General features: G+C 39.1%; 1 pseudogene; it reads right to left on the bottom strand.

Annotated features, from left to right (window-relative positions):
- LOC103723281 overlaps positions 1-26,849 on the bottom strand; it is a 28,827-nt pseudogene extending 1,978 nt beyond the window's left edge.
- Positions 26,850-27,417: the final 568 nt, after the last annotated feature.

Raw genomic sequence — 27,417 nt, forward strand, 5'->3', positions numbered from 1 at the left:
TGATATGAACTGCATCTTGTTAGTTTCTTTCAATGTTACTCAGACACGTGAGACAAGCATTTAAGTGTCCAAGTGTCCAGAGAATTCGACAAGGGAACTCTTAAGAATCATATGGTGACACACCTATAGCTTATATATGTTTGTGTAAATAGGAACAAAAAATAATAAGGTGGACCCACTGCTTCTTCTATTCACAAAACTAATAAAAAAATTTCTAATAAATATGTTAGAATAAATAACTTTCATATAGTAGTGTCAAACAAGATATGCCAAACCGGACCGAACCATCCGGTTGACCCCGTACCGAACCGATGGGAAACCGAATCGGTTCGGTCCTAAATTTTGAAATCCCCCCCCAAAAAAAAAATCGCCCTAAACCGCTCCAAACCGCCCCAAACTAGGCGGTTTGGCCGGTTCGAACCGGTTCGAAGCCCACCACCTCTTTAAGAGGCTTGAATCATGGTCTATTGAATTAGGGTGAATTGCCCGGTTCACCGCATACCGAACTGGTACCGTACCAAACCGGTAGCCGACCAGCACGGATCTCTGTACTAGTTCGGTAAACCTTGGTGTCAAAAGTAGGCTCATAATGATGATGACATCATGATTTAATGGTATGAAGTGTCAAGGAGGGTCATAAGTGTCCCAAGTGTCCAAGTATCAGGCACATCAAAAAACTTAAAATATGGACATACCAATCTCCTAATCTTGCAACATTTCCATATCTACTTATCTTTACTACGGAGTTCTATTTGATATAAGTACTTGGCACAAAAAAGTTTGTTATTTAAGCACTCCTAGAGTTTATTGTCACTTTTATGTACACAAGACCAACTTTCCTATAGAATCATATATATTAAGTATCATCACCTCATTCAGAAGTTCTGGAGCATTTTGTATCCTTCATATAGTGAAGGGCTGTTGATTAGAAATTCATAATGTGAGGTGCAGGCAACATTGATTTAGAAATTAGTAGAACATGTTAGACTGAACTTATTTAAAGAGTTTTTTTCATATTCATTTTCAAAAGAAAAGTTACAAGTTCTTTCATTGACTTTCGATATGTCAAAAGTCAAAAGTCAAAAGGACTAAATGGTATGATGGTGGGAAGTTGAGATAGTTGAGCTTTATCGGTCGGAGAAGAGCGAGAAATAGAGAAGCTAAGGAGTCTGAGGTATTCAGAGTCGATGTTAATTGAGAAACAAAAAACAGAACAAAAAAGTTAAATGTTTTTCATTATGTATAGCTATACCATCTTGATAAACAACATGGAAGATTGATAACTGATAAGAATATCTCAATTCCTCCCAATCTCGGTCAAAAGCCTCTCCCTCACCCTTTCTGTTTTCCCTGTCAGATGCTTCCCCACCCCTTCTCCCTCCCCCCAAAAAATTATTCCTAAAATAAGGTATTATTGTACAAATTTAATCACTTTCAAGTCAATTTTTATATCTACTTTCATATCTACTTTCATAACAAAGAGGTCTAGAAACTGTAAAATTTGTAAATAGCTAAAAATTACAGATATATGACATGTATATGTTGAGCAGTGTGGAGTGATTGATTAAAACCCTATTTGATTTTGATGAGCTCAAAGCATTTGAGTATATCTCTTGTTTACTAATGAATTCAATTAAGTATTTCAGTGAAAATCTTGTCTAAGTGTCTCTAGACTTGGTTCATAATATTTTGGATAAGTTAAGAAGTCAGCTTGAACCAAAGTCTGAGACTCGAGTCGACTCCAGAGTATCACGAGTCGACTCCAAGCGTATCTAGTTCACTGGCACGAGCTCGAGTCGACTCCGGATCAGTACGAGTCGACTCCGACTGAGAACAGACAGACGAACAGAAAGCATCAACTCAAAACCTGTCAGCGAGTCGACTCCTGAACTGCGCGAGTCGACTCCGATGTTCACCGAGTCGACTCCAGGGTAGTATGAGTCGACTCCTAGGAGTCACAGGCAGAAAAGTCAGAGAGCAGTTTTCGGGTCTGAGATTCGAGTCGACTCCAGTGGAACGCGAGTCGACTTCGATGGTTGGCAAGTCGACTCCAAAGAAAGTGAGAGTCGACTCTCAGAGGAACACAAGGAAAAAGTCAGAGAACGTTTTTCGGACTCTGAGATTCGAGTCGACTCCCGCAATACGCGAGTCGACTCCTAGACACCGCGACCCCAAAGAAGACAGAAGACCAATCTGCTGTGTCTGAGAGCCGAGTCGACTCCTAGAAAGCTCGAGTCGACTCCAAGGCAGCGGTACACCAAAAGGGCAGAAGACTTAGTTTCGGAAACTGAGAGCCGAGTCGACTCCGGGGAAGTTCGAGTCGACTCCAAGACTGGACGAGCCAAAAGACAGAAGATCGGGAGTTCGGGCTCTGAGCGCCGAGTCGACTCCCAGGACAGTCGAGTCGACTCGAGTTGGCCAAGTTGAAAATTGACTCCGTGGACTTCATGGGATGAGCCGACTCCGAAAATGCCAAGTCAGCTCCAGAAGTTGGCGAGTCGACTCCGGGTCAAGACGAGTCGACTCCCAGTCGAAGAGGCTACTTTAATTCAAATCCGAAACAGTTGCCGAGTCGACTCCAGAAAAGCATGAGTCGACTCCCGCTACAGCCGAGTCGACTCCTGATCGCGCGAGTCGACTCCAACCCACCAACGGACATATTGTCAGGCTGTGCAGAGTGTGCAGAACGGGCAGAAAAAGGTCTCTAACGGCTAGTTTCCGTGGGGGTTGGTTTAAATAGCCACAGAGGACTGTAGCAAAGTAGAGAACAACTATTCCACTCAAAGTAATCAAGCATTCAATCTCTGCAACCTGTTCTTCAGCGAAAAGAGGAAAGAGCGGCATTAACTCCATCCAACTTCCTCTTCCCAGCAATTAAAGAAGCCTCCTCCTGCATTCAAGTCGACCACACATTCAAGAGGAGACCCGAAGTTCGAGAAGCCCCACTCAACTCCAACTCAAACGTGTTTGAGGGCTTCTAACTTTTCTTCTGTTTATATTGTTATTTATCTGCTTTTTGAGAAGCTGTGTTTTCTGTTTGTACCTTTTATTTTCACCTGGTCTTTACTTGGTTCAATCGGGGGATTGAATCAAGGGTATTGAGGTTGGTTGGTGAGCCGAGTGTAAAACCAACGTGTGTAAGGGTTCGATTGTGATCCCGGGAAAACAATCGGGGCGGTTCTAGTCGGTGAGCCAGGAAAAACCGACCGAGTTCGTTGTGAGCTCGTAAAACAACAAGTTTGGTTGTGAGCTTGGAAAACAACCGGCTGTAATCCAAAGGGTTATAGTGAATTCCCAAGTGAGACTTGGAGAGTGGACGTAGGAGCAAGGGTTAGCTCCGAACCACTATAAAACTTGGTGTTTGTGATTGATTGTCTCTCTTTCTCTTACCTCATATCACTTACAGCACATAGCAATTAATTAAACAACTTGCAATAGTTTTAATTAGTCATCCACAACGTTTTAAATAGCTAAATTATTTTAAAACCCAATTCACCCCCCCTCTTGGGTTGTCTATCTGGGCAACAAGTGGTATCAGAGCCTAAACTCTTCTACTCTAAGAGTCAAAGATCAAAATGACAACCCCATTTGGATCTTCCCACATTGAGGGTCAGTCCACCCAAAGACCCCCATTCTTTAATGGATCCGACTACTCATATTGGAAGGCTAGGATGAGAATATTCATCCAAGCCCAAGACTATGAGATGTGGACCATTGTAGTAAATGGGCCATACATCCCATCCATATATGTAGAGGGTGTCACGGTACCCAAACTAGAAAAGGATTGGGATGAACATGACATGAGAAAGGCACAACTAAATTCTAAAGCTATGAATGTGCTTTATTGTGCCTTAGATAGAAATGAATTCAATAGGGTCTCTACTTGCAATTCTGCAAAAGAGATTTGGGACAGACTTGAAGTGACCCATGAGGGCACGAATCAAGTCAAAGAATCCAAAATAAATATATTGGTTCATAAGTATGAATTATTTAAAATGGATTCTAATGAAACAATCACATGCATGTTCACTAGGTTTACTGACATTGTCAATGGCCTAAAAAGCCTTGGCAAGAACTATACTAACAGTGAGCTTGTCAGGAAAATTCTTCGCTGTCTACCAAGGTCATGGGAAGCCAAGGTGATGGCAATCCAAGAAGCTAAAGACTTGAACAAGCTTCCACTTGAAGAGCTCCTTGGATCCCTAATGACTCACGAGCTCACAATGAAGCAGCACAGCGAAGAAGAGTCCTCCCATAAGAAAAATGTAATAGCTCTTAAATCTACATCATCTAATAAAGACTTGTCTTGCAGCAGCAGTAGTGAAGAAGAAGAGCTTGAGGGAGATGATGGTGAGGCTCTTCTTGTGCGCAAATTCAGAAAATTCATCAACCACAAGAAGTCCTATCATCCAAGGAGAGGCCCCTCAAATTCCTACCGCAAGGACAAAGGTAAGGAAAGGGAAAATGAGGGGATTGGGTGTTACGAGTGCAAGAAGCCGGGTCACATAAGAGCTGAGTGCCCTTTACTGAAGAAGGGGAGCAAGTACAAGAAGAAGAAGGCTCTTGTCACAACACTATCCGACTCTGACTCATGATCCTCTTCATCGGATGAGGAACAAGAGGAAAAGGCCAATTTCTGCTTCATGGCCAATGAAAATGAGGTAACGTCCGAATCGCCTTTAGATTTTACTTTTGATGAGCTTTATGATGCTTTTAATGAACTAATGATTGAATATAAGGCTATAAATGCTAAAAACAAAGAACTAAAAGTAACTAACCAAACTTATATCCGTAAGTATGATTCATTAGTTAAGGATAAAGATGTTCTTATCAAAGAAAATTTAGAACTTAAGACAAGCAATCAACTCTTAACTCAAAAGACTAATACCTTGAGTAAAGATAATGAAAAATTAACTAAGGAAATTTCAGAACTTAAAAACAATAAACAAAACTTAAACGAGAAACTCATAAAAGATTTAAACATTCTAAAAACCGAAAAACAAACTCTAACTAAAGAACTTGAAAAGTACAAACCTTTGGTAGAAAAGTTTACATATAGTTCTGAAAAATTGAACATGATACTAAATAGTCAACGAGCAGTATTTAATAGAGCAGGTTTAGGGTATAATCCAAAAAATAAACAAAAACTTCTTAGTAACTTCTTTGTTAAAGCTGGAAAAAGCAAAACTAAGAAAGTAATCTGCTTTTGTTGTGGAACTGTAGGACATAAGGCAAATGTATGTGACTATAGGAAAGGGAAAACTAAAAGAAAAATTAAAAGGGTATGGGTTCCAAAAGGAACCAATATGACTAACCATGAAGGACCCAAGAAAACTTGGGTACCTAAGATTATATGATCTGCTTGTGTAGGAGTGTCTTGCAGCCAAGGTCAACAAAAATTGCTGGTACTTGGATAGTGGCTGCTCAAGACACATGACGGGTGACAAGGATCAATTTTTCACCCTTGAAGCTAAGAAGGGAGGTGCTGTGACTTTTGGAGACAACAACCAAGGTCACATCATTGGTATTGGTAAAGTTCAAATTACCCCTTCTACTTTTATTGATAATGTTAGATATGTTGATGGTCTTAAGCATAACCTATTAAGCATTAGTCAATTATGTGATAAAGGGTATGATGTTATGTTTAAACCATCACTATGCATTATAACAAATCCAAATGACAATAGTTTAGTTTTTAAAGGAATTAGACGTGGGAATGTGTATGTTGTAGACCTTGAAGATCTTGCCAAACATAACCAATGTTTAGTTGTTAATGAAACTAAGGATAATGATGCTAGTTGGTTATGGCACCGTAAGTTAGGTCATGCAAGCATGGACACAATAACTAAACTAGTTAAAAGAGATTCCGTGATAGGCTTGCCAAAATTAAAATTTGAAAAGAATAAAATATGTGAAGCATGTCAATTTGGCAAACAATCTAGAAACTCATTTAAATCCATAAAATGTGTCTCTACCTCTAGACCTCTAGAATTATTACACATGGACCTATTCGGACCAACTAGAACAACAAGCCTAGGTGGAAATAAATATGGTCTAGTTATTGTAGATGATTATTCTAGGTACACATGGGTCATGTTCCTAGCACATAAGGATCAAGTATTTTCTGTTTTTAAGAAATTCCATAAAGAAGTAACCAATGCTAGAGATACCTCAGTAATAGCTATTAGAAGTGACCATGATACCGAATTCGAAAATCAGTCATTTGATGAGTTTTGTAGTAAAAAGAGGATAACCCATAATTTTTCTGCACCTAGGACACCACAACAAAATGGAGTTGTGGAAAGAAAAAATAGAACTCTAGAGGAAATGGCTAGAACTATGTTATGTGAAAGTAACCTCCCTAAGTACTTTTGGGGAGAAGCTATTAATACTTCTTGTTATATATTAAATAGAGCTTTATTAAGACCCATTATAAAGAAAACACCTTATGAACTTTGGAAAAACAGAAAACCAAAAGTTAATTACTTTCATGTTTTTGGATGTAGGTGTTTTGTTCATAATAATGGAAAAGATAATCTAGGTAAATTTGACTCTAAATCTGATGAGGGCATATTCTTAGGTTACTCCACAACTAGTAAAGCCTATAGAGTCTTTAATAAAAGAACCCTAGTTATAGAAGAATCCATACATGTTGTGTTTGATGATTCTAGTGATTTTTCCTCTAGTAAGAAAGGTAATTTGGATGATGAGGCTGAAATTCTTGAAGAAAAGATAAATGAGATGACATTACAAGATGACAATCAAAAATTGATTGAAGATGCATCATCAAGCCAAGAGGCTATTGTGGATCATGGGCTAACTAAAGCTTGGAGGTATGCTCACGGGCATCCTAAGGAACTAATTCTAGATGATCCATCTCAACCGGTTAGGACTAGAGCATCCCTTAGAAATTTAAATAACCATCTAGCTTTTGTCTCACACTTTGAGCCCAAACACATAGAAGAAGCCGAAAATGATGTAAACTGGATAAATGCAATGCAAGAAGAATTAAACCAATTTACTAGAAACAAAGTATGGAATCTAGTTGAGAGACCTTCTGAATATCCAATTATAGGTACAAAATGGATTTATAAAAATAAACTAGATGAAAATGGAATTGTAATAAGGAATAAGGCTAGACTAGTAGCAAAGGGTTATAATCAAGAAGAAGGTATAGATTTTGATGAAACCTTTGCTCCCGTAGCTAGACTTGAGGCTATTAGATTATTATTAGCATTTGCATGCTCTAAGGACTTCAAGTTATTTCAAATGGATGTAAAAAGTGCATTTTTAAATGGGTATATTAATGAGGAGGTATATGTAGAACAACCTCCTGGTTTTGAAAATCATCAATACCCTAATCATGTTTATAAATTGAACAAAGCACTTTATGGTTTGAAACAAGCACCTAGAGCATGGTATAAGAGGCTTAGCAAATTCCTACTAGAACATGAGTTCTCTAGGGGTAATGTAGATACAACACTATTTCTGAAAAAGAAAAACCAAGATATGCTACTAGTACAGATTTATGTTGATGATATCATTTTCGGTGCTACTAACAATCGCCTCTGTGAAGAATTTGCTGATTTGATGCAGAGTGAATTTGAGATGAGCATGATGGGAGAGCTGAACTATTTCCTCGGGCTTCAAATCAAACAGTCTGAAGGAGGCATCTTCATCAATCAAGCCAAATACATCAAGGAGATGCTCAAGAAGTTTGATATGGAGGGAAACAAATCAATCAGCACCCCCATGAGCTCATCATGCAAATTAGACCAAGATGAATCAGGTAAATCTGTAGATCAGAAACTGTATAGAGGTATGATAGGATCTTTATTGTATCTTACTGCAAGTAGACCTGATATTATGTTTAGTGTTTGCATGTGTGCTAGATATCAGGCTAATCCTAAGGAATCACATCTAATTCCAGTAAAGAGAATCTTTAAATACCTAATAGGAACAAAGAACATAGGGTTATGGTATTCTAAAGAATCTAGCCTAAACCTAATAGGATACACAGATTCAGACTTCGCTGGATGTAAGCTTGATAGAAAAAGTTCCAGCGGGTCTTGTCAATTTCTAGGAGAAAACCTAATCTCATGGTTTAGCAAGAAACAAAACTCGATTGCATTATCTACTGCTGAAGCTGAATATGTTGCAGCCGGGAGTTGTTGTGCTCAAATCTTGTGGATCAAACAACAATTAGAAGATTATGGCATTAAACAAGATAAAATACCTATTAACTGTGATAATACAAGTGCCATTAATCTAACTAAAAATCCAATTCAGCATTCAAGAACTAAACACATTGAGATAAGACATCACTTCATAAGAGATCATGTACTGAATGGTGATGTGACACTACAATTTGTTTGTACTGATGATCAATTAGCAGACATTTTTACAAAACCCCTAAGTGAAGAGAGGTTTAGTGTGCTTAGGAGGGGATTAGGAGTGATTGATCCATCCTAGTGGTAGTTTCCACTAGATTCGTTGATTTTGATGATTAGATTGTGGTTAAAATAGAGTTTCTTTTCAATGATCATCAAATCAGATCATAATTTAGCAATTTTCCCTCATTCGGCACGAACATAACATGATTTTTAGGTGCGTGCCAAAGTTAGAGACGACTCGAGTAAGTTTCAGAGTCGGCTCCTGAGGGGGAGTCGACTCGCGCATTTGCGGGAGTCGACTCGAGATTGATGGCAGCAGAGGGGGAGTCGACTCGCGCATATTCTGGAGTCGACTCGAGGTCGAGTCGACTCGCGACTCAGTGGAGTCGACTCGCAGTCGGGATCCGACTTTTTAACCCTAACTTTGTCGTTTCGAAAACACTTCTATTCTCCGCCGCCACTGTTCACAAGCCCTAGAGCCGACTCCTAGGTCGTCCCCGGTCGTCCCCAAGCCTTTTCCGTCAACCTTTCACCGTCCCTTAGGGTTTTCCTCCCAATCTAGGTCCTTATGCCGCGTAAAACCGTAGTCCGGAAGAGGTCCCGACCCGAGGCCGGTCCCGAGAGGCGCTCCAAGGCTCGGCACGATCCCGCGAGGCAACAACCTCCGGCTCGTTCCCCGCCGAGGGCGGTTCCCGCGAGGCCGTGCGCCGGGAAGGCCGTCACCACCGGGAGATATGTCGATTTCGACTATCTCTCCCGGGAGGGTTTCACCATAGGTGAGAGATTGCGTGTCCAGGGCTTAGAGTATTTCCTCACATTAGATCTCCCAACTTACCCTGGATTAGTTAGAGAGTTTTACGGTACCGTCCATCGGGGAGATGGGGGTATCGAGGGCACGGTAGCCGGTGTCCCTCTGTTCATTACGGAGGATCTTATTGCCCACATCCTCCACCTTCCACAAGTAGGGGTGGCTCCCACACACCCCGAGGACAGGGTTGAGGCCCTTACGGCCATTCTAGGGCATCCACCCCAGTCACCCTTAGACAAGGTATCCGCTAGCTCACTTCCGATTGAGGTGCGGATCCTCCTGAGTATATTGTCTAGGTCCATCTTCCCTAAGACCGGGAGATTTGATTTTGTATCTGAGAGAGACCTAGCTCTCATGTTCTACATGCTTCAGGACACCCCAATCAACTTTTCCAAACTCATTTATCGATACCTGTGTGAGCCACTAGACAGACCTAGGCTCACCCTACCCTACGGTATGGTATTCACTCTGTTGTTTAGGGAGTACGAGATTCCTATCCCTGAGGGGGAACCCTTTCGCGCATTGCGATGGACTGATCGCATGCGTCCGGGGACCCTACACAGGATGGGGTTTCGGAAGATAGAGGGGACATGGGTTAGGAAGTCCTCCATCACCACACAGACCACCAGACACTCCCCTAGTCCTGAGCCAGATTCTGACTATCCTGACTTACCGGACTTTCCATCCACTTCTGCTCCTACCACCTCCGCCGGACCCTCCTCCTCGGCTCCACCACCCATGGAGGTCCGCATCGCTCCTGAGCAGCTCCGGAAGCTGCGGCAGGAGATAGTCCGAGATCTGCGGGATGATCTGCTTCGGGAGCTCCGAGGTTCAGTGCCTGCTCCCTCTCCCGCTCCATCTTCAGCGTTGGTCCCTTCCCTGACGGCCGTGACTGACATGACGGCTCATGTGCGGGAAGAGATCTACAACATGAGGACTTTGCTCCAGGCCCAGTTCCATAGCCTGAGTGAGGTCACGAGCACCACTCGACAGATGCGGGATGACATAGGACGTGACATGCACACCACTACCGAGGGGGCCGAGCGCTTGTCGAATGTGCTCATCGACAAGCTGGACGCACTTCAGACGTCGGTGACTGAGCTCTCCACTACACATAGCAGAGCCACTTCGTCGATTATCACTCAGCTCGGGCATGTTACAGATGCAGTCACCCTCCTCATGGAGCAGAGCAGATTGAGAGGAGCCACATCCTCGAGAGGAGGAGCCACATCCTCGAGAGGAGGAGATACATCTTCGAGAGGAGGAGCTACATCCTCGAGGAGACCATAGCTGTTTTTTGTGTTTTGTTTTGACATGTATTGTTTTTGCTTTACTTATTGTATTCTCAAATGTATTTACATACAAATCAATACAATGAGTAGCCATATCTTCTTCAATTCTGTGCCATTTGATCTATGATTGATTGTGTGTGCTTACCTCCTTTTTGATACGATGACAAAAAGGGGGAGAAATATGTATAAAATATGTAAAAGGAATCAATGAAAATCAATATAAAAAAAAAAGAAAAACTTTTAAAACACACAAAAATTTGTTCTAAGTGGATTTGGTACCTCGAGGCTCATTATCTCTCTTTTGGGGCTCCTAATGGAGTAATCTCCAGAATCTATTCAAGGGATATTCGGAGATTAGCTGAATCCTACTCAAGAACAAATTGACAGATTTTCCCTCTAAAAACCAAAAATTTAAAAGTCAAAAATTCTTATGAATCAAAACAAAGTAGATTGCATATGTTGAGGGGGAGAATCTGAATTTTAAGCAAGCTAAATCATTAAAGATATATAAGCCAAACAATTGATTGCATGATATGAAGGCTTAATGAAAGGGGGAGCTTTAACTCCGAAATTTATTGTTCACACCTTTCAAACTTGGATAAATTAAATTACCAGACATCTGAATTCATTTATGGATTTTACTTCCTTGTTTATAGAGCAATTCACTTTACATATACTCAATGTTTTGTCATCATCAAAAAGGGGGAGATTGTGGAGTGATTGATTAAAACCCTATTTGATTTTGATGAGCTCAAAGCATTTGAGTATATCTCTTGTTTACTAATGAATTTAATTAAGTGTTTCAGTGAAAATCTTGTCTAAGTGTCTCTAGACTTGGTTCATAATATTTTGGATAAGTTAAGAAGTCAGCTTGAACCAAAGTCTGAGACTCGAGTCGACTCCAGAGTATCACGAGTCGACTCCAAGCGTATCAAGTTCACTGGCACGAGCTCGAGTCGACTCCGGATCAGTACGAGTCGACTCCGACTGAGAACAGACAGACGAACAGAAAGCATCAACTCAAAACCTGTCAGCGAGTCGACTCCTGAACTGCGCGAGTCGACTCCGATGTTCACCGAGTCGACTCCAGGGTAGTATGAGTCGACTCCTAGGAGTCACAGGCAGAAAAGTCAGAGAGCAGTTTTCGGGTCTGAGATTCGAGTCGACTCCAGTGGAACGCGAGTCGACTCCGATGGTTGGCAAGTCGACTCCAAAGAAAGTGAGAGTCGACTCTCAGAGGAACACAAGGAAAAAGTCAGAGAACGTTTTTCGGACTCTGAGATTCGAGTCGACTCCCGCAATACGCGAGTCGACTCCTAGACACCGCGACCCCAAAGAAGACAGAAGACCAATCTGCTGTGTCTGAGAGCCGAGTCGACTCCTAGAAAGCTCGAGTCGACTCCAAGGCAGCGGTACACCAAAAGGGCAGAAGACTTAGTTTCGGAAACTGAGAGCCGAGTCGACTCCGGGGAAGTTCGAGTCGACTCCAAGACTGGACGAGCCAAAAGACAGAAGATCGGGAGTTCGGGCTCTGAGCGCCGAGTCGACTCCCAGGACAGTCGAGTCGACTCGAGTTGGCCAAGTTGAAAATTGGCTCCGTGGACTTCATGGGATGAGCCGACTCCGAAAATGCCAAGTCAGCTCCAGAAGTTGGCGAGTCGACTCCGGGTCAAGACGAGTCGACTCCCAGTCGAAGAGGCTACTTTAATTCAAATCCGAAACAGTTGCCGAGTCGACTCCAGAAAAGCATGAGTCGACTCCCGCTACAGCCGAGTCGACTCCTGATCGCGCGAGTCGACTCCAACCCACCAACGGACATATTGTCAGGCTGTGCAGAGTGTGCAGAACGGGCAGAAAAAGGTCTCTAACGGCTAGTTTCCGTGGGGGTTGGTTTAAATAGCCACAGAGGACTGTAGCAAAGTAGAGAACAACTATTCCACTCAAAGTAATCAAGCATTCAATCTCTGCAACCTGTTCTTCAACGAAAAGAGGGAAGAGCGGCATTAACTCCATCCAACTTCCTCTTCCCAGCAATTAAAGAAGCCTCCTCCTGCATTCAAGTCGACCACACATTCAAGAGGAGACCCGAAGTTCGAGAAGCCCCACTCAACTCCAACTCAAACGTGTTTGAGGGCTTCTAACTTTTCTTCTGTTTATATTGTTATTTATCTGCTTTTTGAGAAGCTGTGTTTTCTGTTTGTACCTTTTATTTTCACCTGGTCTTTACTTGGTTCAATCGGGGGATTGAATCAAGGGTATTGAGGTTGGTTGGTGAGCCGAGTGTAAAACCAACGTGTGTAAGGGTTCGATTGTGATCCCGGAAAAACAATCGGGGCGGTTCTAGTCGGTGAGCCAGGGAAAACCGACCGAGTTCGTTGTGAGCTCGTAAAACAACAAGTTTGGTTGTGAGCTTGGAAAACAACCGGCTGTAATCCAAGGGGTTATAGTGAATTCCCAAGTGAGACTTGGGGAGTGGACGTAGGAGCAAGGGTTAGCTCCGAACCACTATAAAACTTGGTGTTTGTGATTGATTGTCTCTCTTTCTCTTACTCTCATATCACTTACAGCACATAGCAATTAATTAAACAACTTGCAATAGTTTTAATTAGTCATCCACAACGTTTTAAATAGCTAAATTATTTTAAAACCCAATTCACCCCCCCCCCCCTCTTGGGTTGTCTATCTGGGCAACAAGCAGATATCTGTAACTTTAAGCTTGGATATGTAAAGGACTTTTGTCAACCAGGTTTGCAGGCTCTATATTCATGTGGAATAATTGATATACTTGGCTGCTGATGAGTAACAGCTAATGATTTGAGCATTATTTCCAAATGCCCAGAAATTAACATACCTATATCCTACAATGCATATAAGTGAGAGTTTCAAACAGCTAAGAAAGAAATTTATATTCTAATAATGAAAACTTTATATTTTGATTAGATCCAAGATATAAGCAGGCTCAGCAGAACTTGGTTCATTGTCAACTCCTTGCAGCAGTGGGACTGATCAAACACCAGGTAACTAACTGCCAGATCCTGTTCATTTGTTTAACTCAGAAAAAGACTTCAGCAAGTCAACAGCACCAGCATATGCCAGGTCTTGCACAGTGGATCCATCTGATGCCTCATCTGAAGGCATTCATGGTTGAGTCAAATTAATTTGATTTCATCTTAAAAGAATTCATGTTTGAGTCAAGTTCCAAGTGCTCCCATCATATTCACTCAACACAGGAGACCCTAGAATCTATATAAAACCTTATGCACTTAGTTTTCCACATAATAAGGGAACAAGAATTTGTTTTCAATGCTCTTTGGTGTAGCTAATTTCAACTCTTCTTATAGCATTGGAAGCACAAAGGCCGACGGCACTGCCAAACAATCATCAAAAGACTTGGTGGATTCTGTGCATGGATGAAGGCCTCTTGCAGCAAAATCAGTTGTCAAATAGCCTAGGAAACCCCAGGGATGGACCCTCCTATAGCTCCTATAGCCTAGGCAATAGCCCAAGCAATTAGGCGACTGCCAAGGTGATAAAATTTGGACAAAATTTTAAAGATAAATTATACATTGATATATTCTAATTATTCATAAAACTCGTATTGTTCTCAACAAACTAGTCACATCACATGAGTTAGAAAGATATATGTAACAACCAATGCGTGAGTTCTACTTAAAACATAATATTTTCAAGCACATCACAATTTTAGTGTTTGTACTGCACTCATAGAATGCAATTATATAAAACCATTATTGTTTTAGATTAAATGCTAGAGAAGGCATTCTTTAATGGATATATACAAGTATGCAAATCCTCTCTTTCCTTTATTTACAACGTAAGTTATTATATTTTCCCTATTTGACTAGTTAGTTGTTACCATTTCTGAAATATAAAATAAGAGATTTCAGAATATAGAATTGACCAATTATAGGGATCATGAGTTTGAAGCCGTCCAACAAAGCAATGCATTTTTGAGAAAAGAATAACAGGGAAATGCTAATTACTACTTTCCAAGTAATTCACCAACTTACTGGAGATCATAAGCCAGAAACTCTTCAAAATAAATGCCCACAAGATTATCGCTATGTCACAACAATGAGTGCTTGCTCGCCAAGGTTTTAAAGAAAAAAGAAAGAAAGCAAGAAAGCATGCAAGCAAGAAAGAAAGAAGGAAAAGGAAGACCTTAGCCAAATCCCTGTTTTGGAGGCTTGTTGACTCCATTTCTTGTGGGGTTTAACAGTATCAAAGACAAGAAGAACAGGAAGAGAAAAGGAAAGGGAAACAAAGTGGGAAAGAGGAAGAAACAGCAGAGAGAAAGAGAGGGAGAGAAGGATAAGAATTCACCTCAATATGTTCGCCGAGCAGTCAATCCAACCCTTGCAAGCCATGCTAGCCAACATTGACCACGAATGAGTGAGAATGGGACAGATGTGTGTGTGCGCGAGAGAGAGAGAGAGAGAGAGAAAGAGACAGCGAGAGGGCTAAGGAGAGCAGCTCCCTTGACCTTGGTTGCCAATGAGAGCACAGGGGTTGTCAGCGAGAGGAGATCGCCCAATAATTTTTTTCTCCTTCTCTCTTTCTAGTTTGACTGGGACCTATAATGGTTTGGTCAGGTCAAGTTTGGTCTCTGACTCCTATCCATGGGTCAGGCTAGCGACCACCCACTTAAATTAGGTGGCCTGGTCAACAACTGACTGCCTAGATGTGCACCCAACCAGCGAGGCTGACACCTATGTAGCATGCTACACCTAAGCACCCCCCTATAACACACCTAGGTAACCTACCTAGGCACCTAGGCAGGCACCCAATAACAACTACGAGTAAAAGCCTCCCCAAGATACTAACCTTAGTTGCCAAATGATTGTAACTTTGAGAACTAGAAATCCCATGAACCCTAGAGGAATTCTCATGGTCCGGTATGTGGTAAGACCTGGCCTTTCGTACTAGCAAGCTACCCAAATCACTCACTTCGCAACCCTAAGCAGACTTGCATTTGTGACTGTACCCTTGACATAACCTGTGAAGCCCAAGCAGTTATATTTGACCCTTCATAAGAAGCAGCAAGAGATAGATAATTAATGTCTGAGGACAACTCTACACTTCTTTAGTTTTGTTTGACCTTATGCACGTGCTAATAACTAAGTCTTCCTTTCTCAACTTTTGTACCTCAATTCTTGCTTAAATAATAAGCAATTGCTTACCAATTTTTTCTTGTTTTCTTAGGCAACAGGTATCTGTGATAATATATTGTTGTTTGATTTTTTTTCTTGATTTGTTTTCATTTTGACTGGATTAATTTGCTTAGCTATCTTTTTGAATCAATCTACAATCAATTATGACCTTGAATAAACAATTATATATGCTGACCCTGTTACTTCTATAAACAAATAAAATGCTATAATAACCAGATAATAAAACTATAGTTGTAACAAATAAAGATAGGTAAAGATACTGTTGGTTTTTCAGAAAATAATTGATCTTTATATAATCAGCAATATACTGACACTAAAGTGGGTGTATAATTTAAGTGAGCAAATATCTTCATACAACATGTACAAAATCAGTGAAACCGCATCAGCAGAACACCAAGAACTGCATGAAATACCAAAGACCGGTCAACTAGCTTTAACAATTTGTGTGTGTCTGCGGTGACGAGCAGAGGAATACCTTAAGAATGATTTTTCCATTTTCCCTTGGGAACTCCTCATGCCTCTTGCAGCATCAAATGGAGAACCATACTTCCTATTTCCATGGCTTTCAAAGTCAAACAAACTTAAGCTACGATACAAAAGCAAAGGTTAGACTTGACAGAAGGTGTGATCTTTTTGATGAATACAAGGAAATGCAAACAGAAAGCAGGTGATTAACCTGCAAACATGGCCAACACCTTCAACATACACAGTGAAGTCCGAAATGAAGCGTAATATGTCATCAACACGCTGTAAATTAACAATAAATGTTTTAGAGTAGAAGATGTCTAGAAAAAATGATAGTTTTTCAAGAGCATCACCAAAATTTACATTTGGCACAACAACTATTAGCAAGTATGGAGTGATGAAAATTGACGCCATCTCCTCCACTAGCATCATTCCAGTATACTGCATTGTTAAAGAACCACCATCAGCAACTTTCTCAAGTCCTTGAAAGCAACTTGCTGTACTGGAGATCAGGCACATTTAAAAAAAAATACAAACATAATTATAAATTTCAATCATCAAGGTTTCTTATCAAGTCATCTGCCAAATGTGTTACTTTACACTACTTAAAGAAAATAGACAAGTCATCAGCATAAGCATTTATCAATGAGCATTAGATATATCAAGAGCTCTTACTTCTACAGAAGTTGTAGAGAGAATCTGATGCATAGCTCTTTTTATAGATAGCATTTACATTTTTATTTTAACTTTCAAGAGAGAATGAGAGGATGGTACATCTTAGAAGGAAAGAGAGTGCATTTACCAATAACTACAACTTATTTAAGGTGGATCAAGAGCCTAAGCACAGTTAGGTTTCCTCCATTTAAATCATATTTTGGGTTAACCTTAAACTTGAGGGCCTCTATGGATGAACCAATGACATAGTAGCGTGATCCTTTCTGCAAAACAGGAGTAGTGGAAGATGTCAAATATGAAAGGATATTTTAAGAGATCTAGGAAGGAAGACAGAGCATCCAATCCCAAAAATTTAGGACAACAATTCTGGAGAAAAGTGAATTTTCAGATTCCTCTAAAAATGAGATATTGGAATCCTTATCTCCTCCAATCCCTTAAACTAGAGCTCTGCACATCTGTTGCACATGGGAACTGGGGTATCGAGTCACATATACAACGCATGGAACTCGGGGGTTTGGAGACATGAGCCCCAGGATTCTGATTATAATAATTGAAAATTCTCAGTGACAGGATTGCCTTTCTTAATTTCTCCTGAAGTGGCAAGATCTTATTCACTGTTAGTCTCATGGGCATCTAAACAAGCCCCAAGGTCTATTTTGGTTGCTTTTCAAAGCCTATTCTGACTACAATAATTGTTTAAGATCCCTTGTTTAGGTATTGGTTGATTTCAAAAATTTTGAAAGATTTCTCAAATTAATTGGGTTTCTTTATGCATGGGACTACATGGAATCAAGTTTCATAACTTCTTTCTTTTTTTCATTTCTTTTTGATTGTGTTAAGGAGCTTCATGAGGAATAAGGTAGTCAACCATTATTGTAGTGATAATAGGAGCCCTAGATTTTCTCTGTAAGAGGATGGTAGTTCTTTCCTCATTATGTTACGTACTCTTAAAGCTAAAAGAAACAATAGGGTGTGGAAGCCAATGAGAAGAGACTACAAGATAATGAGCCAATTGTGAACCTTTAGAGGAGATGGTGGAGGACTTTATGAAAAAATCAATTCTATGGTAGACTCAAACATCTACAACCTTAATCACTAAAATTGTGGCAAGGGTACCAAGCAAACTTCTTTCCTACAATTTTAGAGGAAAGAGAATGCTGGGAATTTTACTTCATCTAACATCATCCTTGAGTGCCTAGGCCTGTCCTTTATAAGAACAAAACAACAAATAACCCCTCAAGCATTCTATAGTTAGCTGGATCTAGGATTTAAATATCTCAGGCAGCAAGGGCTTTGGACTAGGGTTGAAAGTGGGTCGGATTATATCCGACCGTATCCGTTTCCATATCCAATTCAAATCGAATTCGGATACTACTTTTTTGTCTGATCGGATCCAGATACGGATTCGGATAGTCAATTCAAAAATCTTCTGAATACAGATATGGATGCAGATACATCTGATTTTTTTGGGATTCAGAATCAGATTCAGATATCTGTATAACAAGGATAAGTGAAAAAGAAAAAGTTTAAGTTAAGTTAAATCAAAGAACTAATTAAGTGATTAACCAAACCTAAACTAGAAGAAACCCAGATATCGGATGACCGCCACTTAAGACAGCAACCCGATTATGGATTAGCCGATTCGAATAAAATCCTTCGAATCACCCGCACGCCTGAAAGGCTCAAACCTCTCGTTCGTCCATTTCATCTCTTTTTCCTCTTCGTCGTCTTTAAGCAACTAGGATTTCGAAGGTCCCGTCCATTTTCTATTTTCCACCTGGCAATTGCAACCAGCGACAACCGTGAGATGCCTTAGAGGCACCATAGATCCTGTCTACTTCAGTGACGAGCACCCTTGAGTGGTATATCCTATATAAAATTGTTAGTTTTTATTATTGATAAATGCTTGTTAAAATCATATTTTTTTAATTGAATCTTTCCTTTATGATCATGTTTTATTGCTAGTTTTCATCATTGAATTTTGCTCAAATTTGATTAATATCCAAAAAAGTATCCAATTTATATCCGTATTCGGATAAAAGAATATAGATATATTTAATATCTGATTCGTATCTATATCCATTTATAACAAATATGGATATGCTTAATATCCGATTCGTATCCGTATCTATTCAGAACAAATATGGATATTAATTTTCATATCCGTTTGATATCCGTATCTGTATCCGTATTCGTTGAAAAATATGGATACAAATATAGATATATCCATATTTGATTCATTCTCAGCCCTAGGAAGGATAGATGGGGGAGGCTAGATAGATACTCATGAAGCATAAAACCTATATGATCAGAACACCATGGAAATTAAGGGACTATGACATTGCATGTTCAAATCTTTCATAGGAGGATGAACTTTGAGGTTTTTCTCAACCTGTTATCTAGTTTGTTTCTTTTTCTGGCACTAGTGCTGTCAATAATAGAATCAGGGTTGACCCTATCCCACTGTAGAATATGAAAAATCTGACCTGGCCAATTTGATAATCCAGAGGATTGGCAAAAAAGCAAATTGAATATAATCTGACCAAAGACTGGTTATCCAGTCCTGAGGCCTAACCCTATCCAAAAATTCACTAATCTCCTCTCTATTCTTTCCAAGTCCTATAACGTTTCATTGTCAAACATGGACCTTAATTTTAGTATAAATCATACAAGTATTGTATTACAGATATATATTTCAAGGTGGGGCCATTATCAGCTTGAGTTGACCTAACAACTCAAGCAGGTCTCATCACTACTTATTGGCCTAAATCATATTTGGATTTTCAAGTCAAAAATTCTTATGAAAACCTGAGGAATTGACCTAGGTTTAAATCAAGACCCAATAAATAGACAGGCCTATATGGTACTGGTTACGTACAGAGAATAAAGTCCGGTTCTTAACTACAAAACTATACATTTGGCTCATTTGTGGAGGGGTCAACAACGAGAAAAAATTGAAAATCTACACGAGGACCAAACATGGGATGAGATGAAAATATTCTGATCCAGATTTTTGTTTGATGAATTATACATAGAGTCGTGCACTCGTACTTATAGATCAAAAAACGCATAACGTTTTGTTGCTTTAATCATGCTATTTTTATGGGTTCATAAAAAAAAACAACTGCACTGCATGCTATTATCATGCAAACCCTTACTACTCAAAGTCATGAGTTGTCAAGATACCCATGCTTGGTCCAATTTAAATGTCATGCAGATAAGCAGCGAGTCTATGTAGCCTAAATAACAGCTCATAGAGACTTTATCAAGTGGCCCAGACTGATCAAGAGCTGTTGTCATAATAATTCATATTTTGGAAAATTAAATGGGATAAATTCAGGCAAATTATGAGAGGCAATAACAACTCTTTTCTAAGAGGTTGTTGACTAAGACAAAATTTTCTGTCCAGACTTTTAGGCAGCCTGTAGAGTTCCTCATGAACACCTACAAAACACACACAGTTTTAGCATCCGATTTCAAATTTGCTATTTGAGATCCACAACCACCTTAACATGGACTATATAAGGGTTGAGATCCCTTTAAATTTTACTGAGGATCCATTACAGTATCATGCAGTGTGCATTTGTGTTTGTTCAGGTGACAGAGATCATTGCCCCATCTAAGAATATATATCAATATAATTCCCCTAATCAATTTTTTTTTGATCATTGCATTATGTCAGCACCTCCTACAGTACAATAATCGCAAAATCAAGAGCAGAACTATTAGAACAGTCAAAGCAAATAGCTTTTCTACCTGAAACAAGGTTTCAAATTCCAGTTGGACTGAGTCACTATTTTCTCTGCCACGCCATCTCTTTAGCATGTGATGTGTTTGCTGGACAACTAGAGACATTGCCCTTTCTGGATCAAGGACCTGAAGCTCGTCTGTCACAGCAGCCCTACTGATACCAGTTACAGTTTCAAAAACAGCAGCATACCAGAATAAATTCCTACCAAAGACCTAGAGAAAAGGTCAAAAATATAAAAAATTCCTTTTATAAGAAAAATAATACAGTTGCAAGGTGGCATAATTGATAGCCTTACATGACCCTCCAGCAGAGATTCATCCAGAATCCCGGTATGATTAAAATGGCAGCAAAACCGTCAGAAACAAATGATATAAATTTGGCAATTATGGTAATAATAGGAGATGGGAATTGCTTTAAAAAATCTGAAGCATTTGCCCCACTGTTGTTTATTCGATGTTTAAACATATGGTCAACCTGGAATGCAGGAAAAAGAAATAATTAGTAAAGATGTCAGTGATTACAGGAATCATTATAAGAACATCAATGATAATTGAAACCAGTCGTCGTACAATTTTATTACTCAACTGAGGGTTTCCATAAGAAATGGTGAGAACTTTAACATTCTATATTATCATCCAAAGCACTAACCAGGCTTATTCCATCATTTTTCCTTTGAGGCCTTGTCTAAAATTAAGTAGGCCATAACTAAAAGCTGCATGACTTCTGTTGCAAAGCAGGATTCACATACAATATTACACAGAAAGGACTTTTATTCCCAATAAGGCATCAGGGCATATGTTGATTGAAAAATAATAACACAAAGTGAAAAATCACAACAAAGTTAGAAAAAAAAATACAGTGGGATGATCTACAGTAACATTGTAATTCTCAAGAAACCAGTTGGTTGCGGTCAAAGTCCCAAAATTCGAATTAATTTCCAACTGACACCCACTGAAACTGATCCACATTGGTTGAAATTGTATGGTTTTAGCTGAAACTAAAAATTTTACGGTAAGAATTTTGCAAATCGTATGGTGGTATGCAAATCAGTTCTCCACCCCTATTATATTCAACCTATGTCGGTGAATTGGTCATGAGGCCATATTTCAATTTGGCTCTTTGGTTTATGATTCGTGAATCAAAGATTAACATGATTGTTTCTACTAGAATTGGTCATCTTCCAACTTCATCTTGATACTTTGTAGGGCTAAGGGAATTTCTAAAGTTGCTACTGATTACATGAGCATCTCCTATGATGACAAGATAGACCTGTCAACTTGCCAAGTAGCATTCTAGTCATCATTGCCAACCCCATTTTAGCCCAAAGATGCCTTGTCCAAGAAGCCAACAGCAATTTTATGAAGTCGATGTTAAGTTGACAGGAAGTCTTGAAAATATGTTAAATTATCCATGAAGCCTTCTTGAGTGAGTGGTATGTTGCATCAATGATCCCATTTGGATGGGAAAAGGATTGAATTATGATGACAGGAAAGCTAATCACTTGCCAGAAAATACCCAGTGCATCTCTGAAAACATTTTATTTATCCAAAAGATGATGAGATTCCTTATGCAAGCCCTAAATACACAAAAGATTTGTTCTTGAACACTGGATGCCATATACCTAGTCTAAATATAAAGAGAAAGTCATCAGTTAAAATTCCAGTAGAAAGTCATCAGTTAAAATTCCGGTGAAATAACATTGCTTTAAGGATGAAGAGGTTGCAACTTAATGCACGAGCAATCTTATAATTGGCTTCCTAACCTCTACAAATAAGAGTTGCAAGATATCAATCAGTAGATTGAACCAATAGCCAATTCTTAATCAGTTCATGGAAAAATAAGGGGCATAAGAATATGCCTTTTAAGCCTCAACTGTGAGTAAAACAAGTACCTCGTTGAAGTCCCTGAAAATCCACAATATTAAGTTAGACCAACTCCAAGATGATGCCGTGCTTGGATGATTATAAAATTGTTCAGCATGCCGGAGGAAGAGATATACCAACATAAAGATCATAATGCATGGTGCTATGAGAAACATCACAATCCCAATGACCATAAGTCTCTTCTTTAATAATGAAGAGTTTGTGAGAAAATCCTTCCGGACCCAAAATTTACTGCAATTTTTTTCAGAAAAAAGGTCAACCAAAAAGAAAATGAATAGCAACATTTTCTTAGATAAATATATGCTATACTTCCCATAAGATCTTATTGCAAGGCATTTTGACTGTAATATATGATCCACACTTCTTCATCACCAAATATATGACAATGGAGACTGTGAAGTGACTGATTCTAATAAAATAGATAAATGTAACAATTCAACAATTATAAATTTGATTCCATATATTAATTATAAATTCATAGACAACAATCAGTTTGGTCTATATTTTCCTTATACGTTGTGCATCTTTTCATATATTTATTTATCTTGGCATCACAACTCAGTACCATTGGATTTTTCATCAGTAGGACAATCCATGCCCGACACAAAGAGTTGAGATTAGGCTGGTTCGTTATGGTTAGTATGAAAATCAACAATTAATCAAAAAAAAAAAAAAAGTATAGAAAGCAAACACCAAACACCATTGCACCATGCTAATATATAATAGATATATCAACATCAAAACTACATACATAAAACAAATAATCCACCAAACTTACATCCATTTATTTGAACACCAACTTTCATGAAGCCTTACCCATCTAAATGAGTTTAGTCATTTGTTTTTTCAGATGCAACCATCTCTTTTGAGGTTAGCCATACCTACAACTTATGCCCGTATTTATCATTTAAGGTCAGCCATGCCTTTTAGACATAGCTATACCTATGAGGTTTGATTACATAAGCAAATGCAAGTACACAAATATTCCAAAAATTTAAGAGTATGATACCATCATATTCCGACCTCCGTCCATCTTTGACAATAATACAAGTACACTCCATCTCTATTCTCAATATTACAGCAGAAAAAGTTTATAAAGGAGCAGGCTATTGTTAGTTGATCTTTTACACACTTGTTCCATGCCGAATGCATAAAGAGTATAGTTACTGTAAGTCATGAATCTCGTGAATGTAAATACTTAGAAGGTGATCAAATAGATGCTCTTCACGTGGTTGCCTTCAGAAGTAAATGTAAATTGAAGTAATATTAATAATCTCCATGAATAGATCAAATAAACATCATTGCACTTAACCCTTTTAAATGCATGGTTTGTTATTCCCAATGCACTTCCAAAAAGTGATACATTATCAAACTGACTATTCAACTAACCACAATCTCCAATGAAGGCACAATTAACTCAAGATAAACTAGATATTTATGTGTCAAACATGCTTTGATATATGCATCAATTCAACATCCATTCAAGAGTTTTTGGTAGGATCAGATGATGTTTCCTTCCATTTGTTCTGGAGTTGACAGCTGGGCCAGCTCCAGGGACCCATGAGGAAATGCAAGAACTCCTCTGTTAAGCATCCCAATTAAGTAGTTCTCCTTGTGCATTATTCGCATTATCACTTCGTGTGCAGAGAGATCCTTGAATACACAAAGCTGTTGTGACCTTTGTAGTTCAACAACTTTTTCTAGAATTTTAGGCCAAGGTGTTGTTTGAATTTCACGATCTGTGACATTAAGACTGAACAAACAAAAAAAGAAGAGAGATAAATTGAGCTATAGTTCATTAATGATTCAAAAGATTAACCATTTATAAAAATAAATATGCAATATTACCTATTATAATAGAAGTGGCGAATTTTCACCATGTTTTTAAACTGTACAAAGAACTTCAGAAAGTTGAAAAGTCCATAGAAAGCCAATATAACCATGGACCCAACGATAATTACTTTGGTAAATGTGAAAGGAACTAGTGGATGCTGCTTAATGAACTCTTTTGCCAGGTCACAAGGTTTTTCTCCTGACTCAACTGCTTCCATCCCACACTTTGCATTGAGCAAGGCATTCCAATCAACAAACAATAAGAAAAAGGCAATAAAACATATCATGAAAATCACATTTAAAATTTCAACTATCCACTTGATGATGATGCATCGAAGACCTTTCTCACAGTAATAATTATACAGCCTTTCAAAGAACAGATCTAAATCCACAATTGGTTCTGCCTTTAGTCCTTCACCATTAAGGAGACCGGATGGGCCCTCGCTACCAGAACTTGGCAACCTTCGGTAGTCAGACAATTCTATCTCAGGTGGTGTCTCACTAAGCAATTGAGTTGTTAGTGATGATTCATTTCTCCATGGCCATTTGAATCTGCTGGGAGAAATTGCACCCTTCTGAGCACCGGTCATCATTCATGGAAACTCAAACCAATCACATATACCCAGTCCATGCCACAATCTTCTCATCTGAAAGGCAAAGAAAAAGGCTGGAACATTTAGTGAGAAGAAAAATTATAAGATTGTGGTTCAAAGATATATTTTCGTGATACTAAATGCTAAATAACCTCTGTTCTTATGAAAGGATCCACATCAGTGATTTATATTTTAATTCCATAATAGTGGGTACCGCCTCCTACATAACATATATTATTATGAATTGGCCCTACATACTTATCCTCTAAATATCTAGTATTTTCTTGTTTCCAAATCTTCTTAGATAAACTGTTGTCGTACCAAGTAGATAAATCTGATAATAACTAGATTAATCTAATCCAAGGATTGCTGAACTGAGCCGTACCAGCCAGTTCAGCTCGAACCAAGCCGACCCGGTTCCCCGATGAAAAACGGTTTCGGCCCTCTAGGGCTAGAACCTGATTGGATGTGGCCGGAATCGGCCGGAACCTAACGATTCCGCCAGGTTCGAACCGGTACGAATCTCGATACCGGTTCGACGAACCTTGATCTGATCTAATATCATGCGCCACTTCCATGTCAACCATGCCAATCAGAACTTAATTCTATGCTTCTAAATATATTACATGCGACAAGTATGTCTTATGTTTTTTGATACCTTCTAAAGCTTTTTCACTTATATAATCAAATGGACCACTTTCATATATTGATGCCAAAGTCTAAATCTTTTCTCAGTATATTTCCATGATAGCTTCCTTCTTCATGATTTTTTTTTAAGAAGGATCAGTTATTTTATCATAACAAGTCTACTTTCAACAACGTATCTAGTCATCCAAATCAACAGCCAAGAAAGAAGTATAAGAAGAAAAATAATGCAAAAAATGCAAATGTTTCACATGAATACTCTGCTTTGCATACCAGAATACTCTTCAAAGCTTCACCGTAGTTGGGTGACTCATCACCTATAGTCCATAAGGACATGTTTGGCAATTCAATGTGAAGGAAAACTTCTTTCCTACGGGCTGCCAAAACTGATATTGTGGTCATAGCTGGCACTGTTATCCATCTAGCTAAATGCCAACCTTAGATGTTACCAAACAGGCAGCCTTACAAATTCCAGCAGTCTAAAATTTAGGAGAAGTTAGTTTTATTTTATCTTCCTCCTACATTTCCATCGCTTTAGTACTACTTAATAACAGGGGGCATTTTAAGAAGCTAATATTTTGAAGTCCGAGTTTTTTCGGTCTTTGGTCTTAAGAGCTTTCTGGTTCCTGTTTCATTGACTCCACCAGACTATTCCAACAGATACCACCAGAGCCTTCTCTATGTAGAAGTAATCAATAGCACCACAGAATAACCATAAAAGCAGTCAAAATCAATTCTAAATTGCAACTGGAAACAAAAACCAGTCCCAATTCCCAACTCCAGGAATTCCAACATATGATCATTGCCTCAAAACCGGAAACAGTTCAAGAAATCCATAAAATCCCAATACAAAACACTACCAAAAAAAAAAAAAGGAAGCTGTAGATTACTTCGAGTCATCAACATTCACACACCGCCCAGCGATCGGCGCATCAAAATCCTTGGGAAATCGGGACTCTCCGAGTTTTTGTTTTGACTGGTTGTCAAAACAAAAACTCGAACAAGCAAACTTTCGTTATATATGGGACGATATTCTTATGTATTTTTCATGTAGCTTATTCAATTAGATGTTAATGTGAATGAACCATAACTATGTAAACCTATTCCTAATAGATTGACCCCAAAATAGCATATCCAAATGCCAAGAAGAAGAGTCCGTCCCAGAGCCAGGCTGAGAGATCGAGGAAGACTGGAACGATCGAAAGAGTCCTAGAAAGGGCGAAAAAGAGCCAGTAGGGGAAGAGAGACAGATAAAAGGGGAAGCGGAAAAAGGTAGATTTTTGGAGGGTAACCCATGCGTTTGTGGCTTGTTTACCTGTATCATACTCCTGTTCGCAGCTATAGATATCACGCCCCGGACCGGACCGAAACCGCTGCTTTAGCCCTGACCAGGTCGGACTTGGGCTCTTGGGTTTTGTCCTGTAATAATACTGTGTTGGACCAGGATTAGGTTGAGGGGTGGCCAAATTTTGTCTCACTTGCTCAACTGATACAGGTAACAGATTGGGTCCATACAGTGTATAATCACTGTTCAACTTTCTAGTATGGACAAAAAGAAGTTGTCCAAATCTAAGACCGAGTCAGGTTTAGTCTACAAATTCAGACAATTTTGGCTTTTGGAAATCTGGACAATCCAGATTCTTACTACTTACCATAACACTTTTCGACAGAAGGAAATCTGGTTGGCATCAGATTGGCCTGATTGAAACCATATTAATTTTATATAACTCTACTCTTAAATTATATGCAAGATTTTAATGTTTAGGTTAATCAAATCAAGTCAGGAAAAAAAACTTATCGCTACAGATTTGATCCAAATCGAACCTGAGCTAGAATTTTGCCACACCTAATACCATGGTTTGGAAGCCATGTATTCAAATTCATTAATTT

Source organism: Phoenix dactylifera, chromosome 5 (assembly GCF_009389715.1).
Source record: "Phoenix dactylifera cultivar Barhee BC4 chromosome 5, palm_55x_up_171113_PBpolish2nd_filt_p, whole genome shotgun sequence".
NCBI lineage: Eukaryota > Viridiplantae > Streptophyta > Magnoliopsida > Arecales > Arecaceae > Phoenix > Phoenix dactylifera.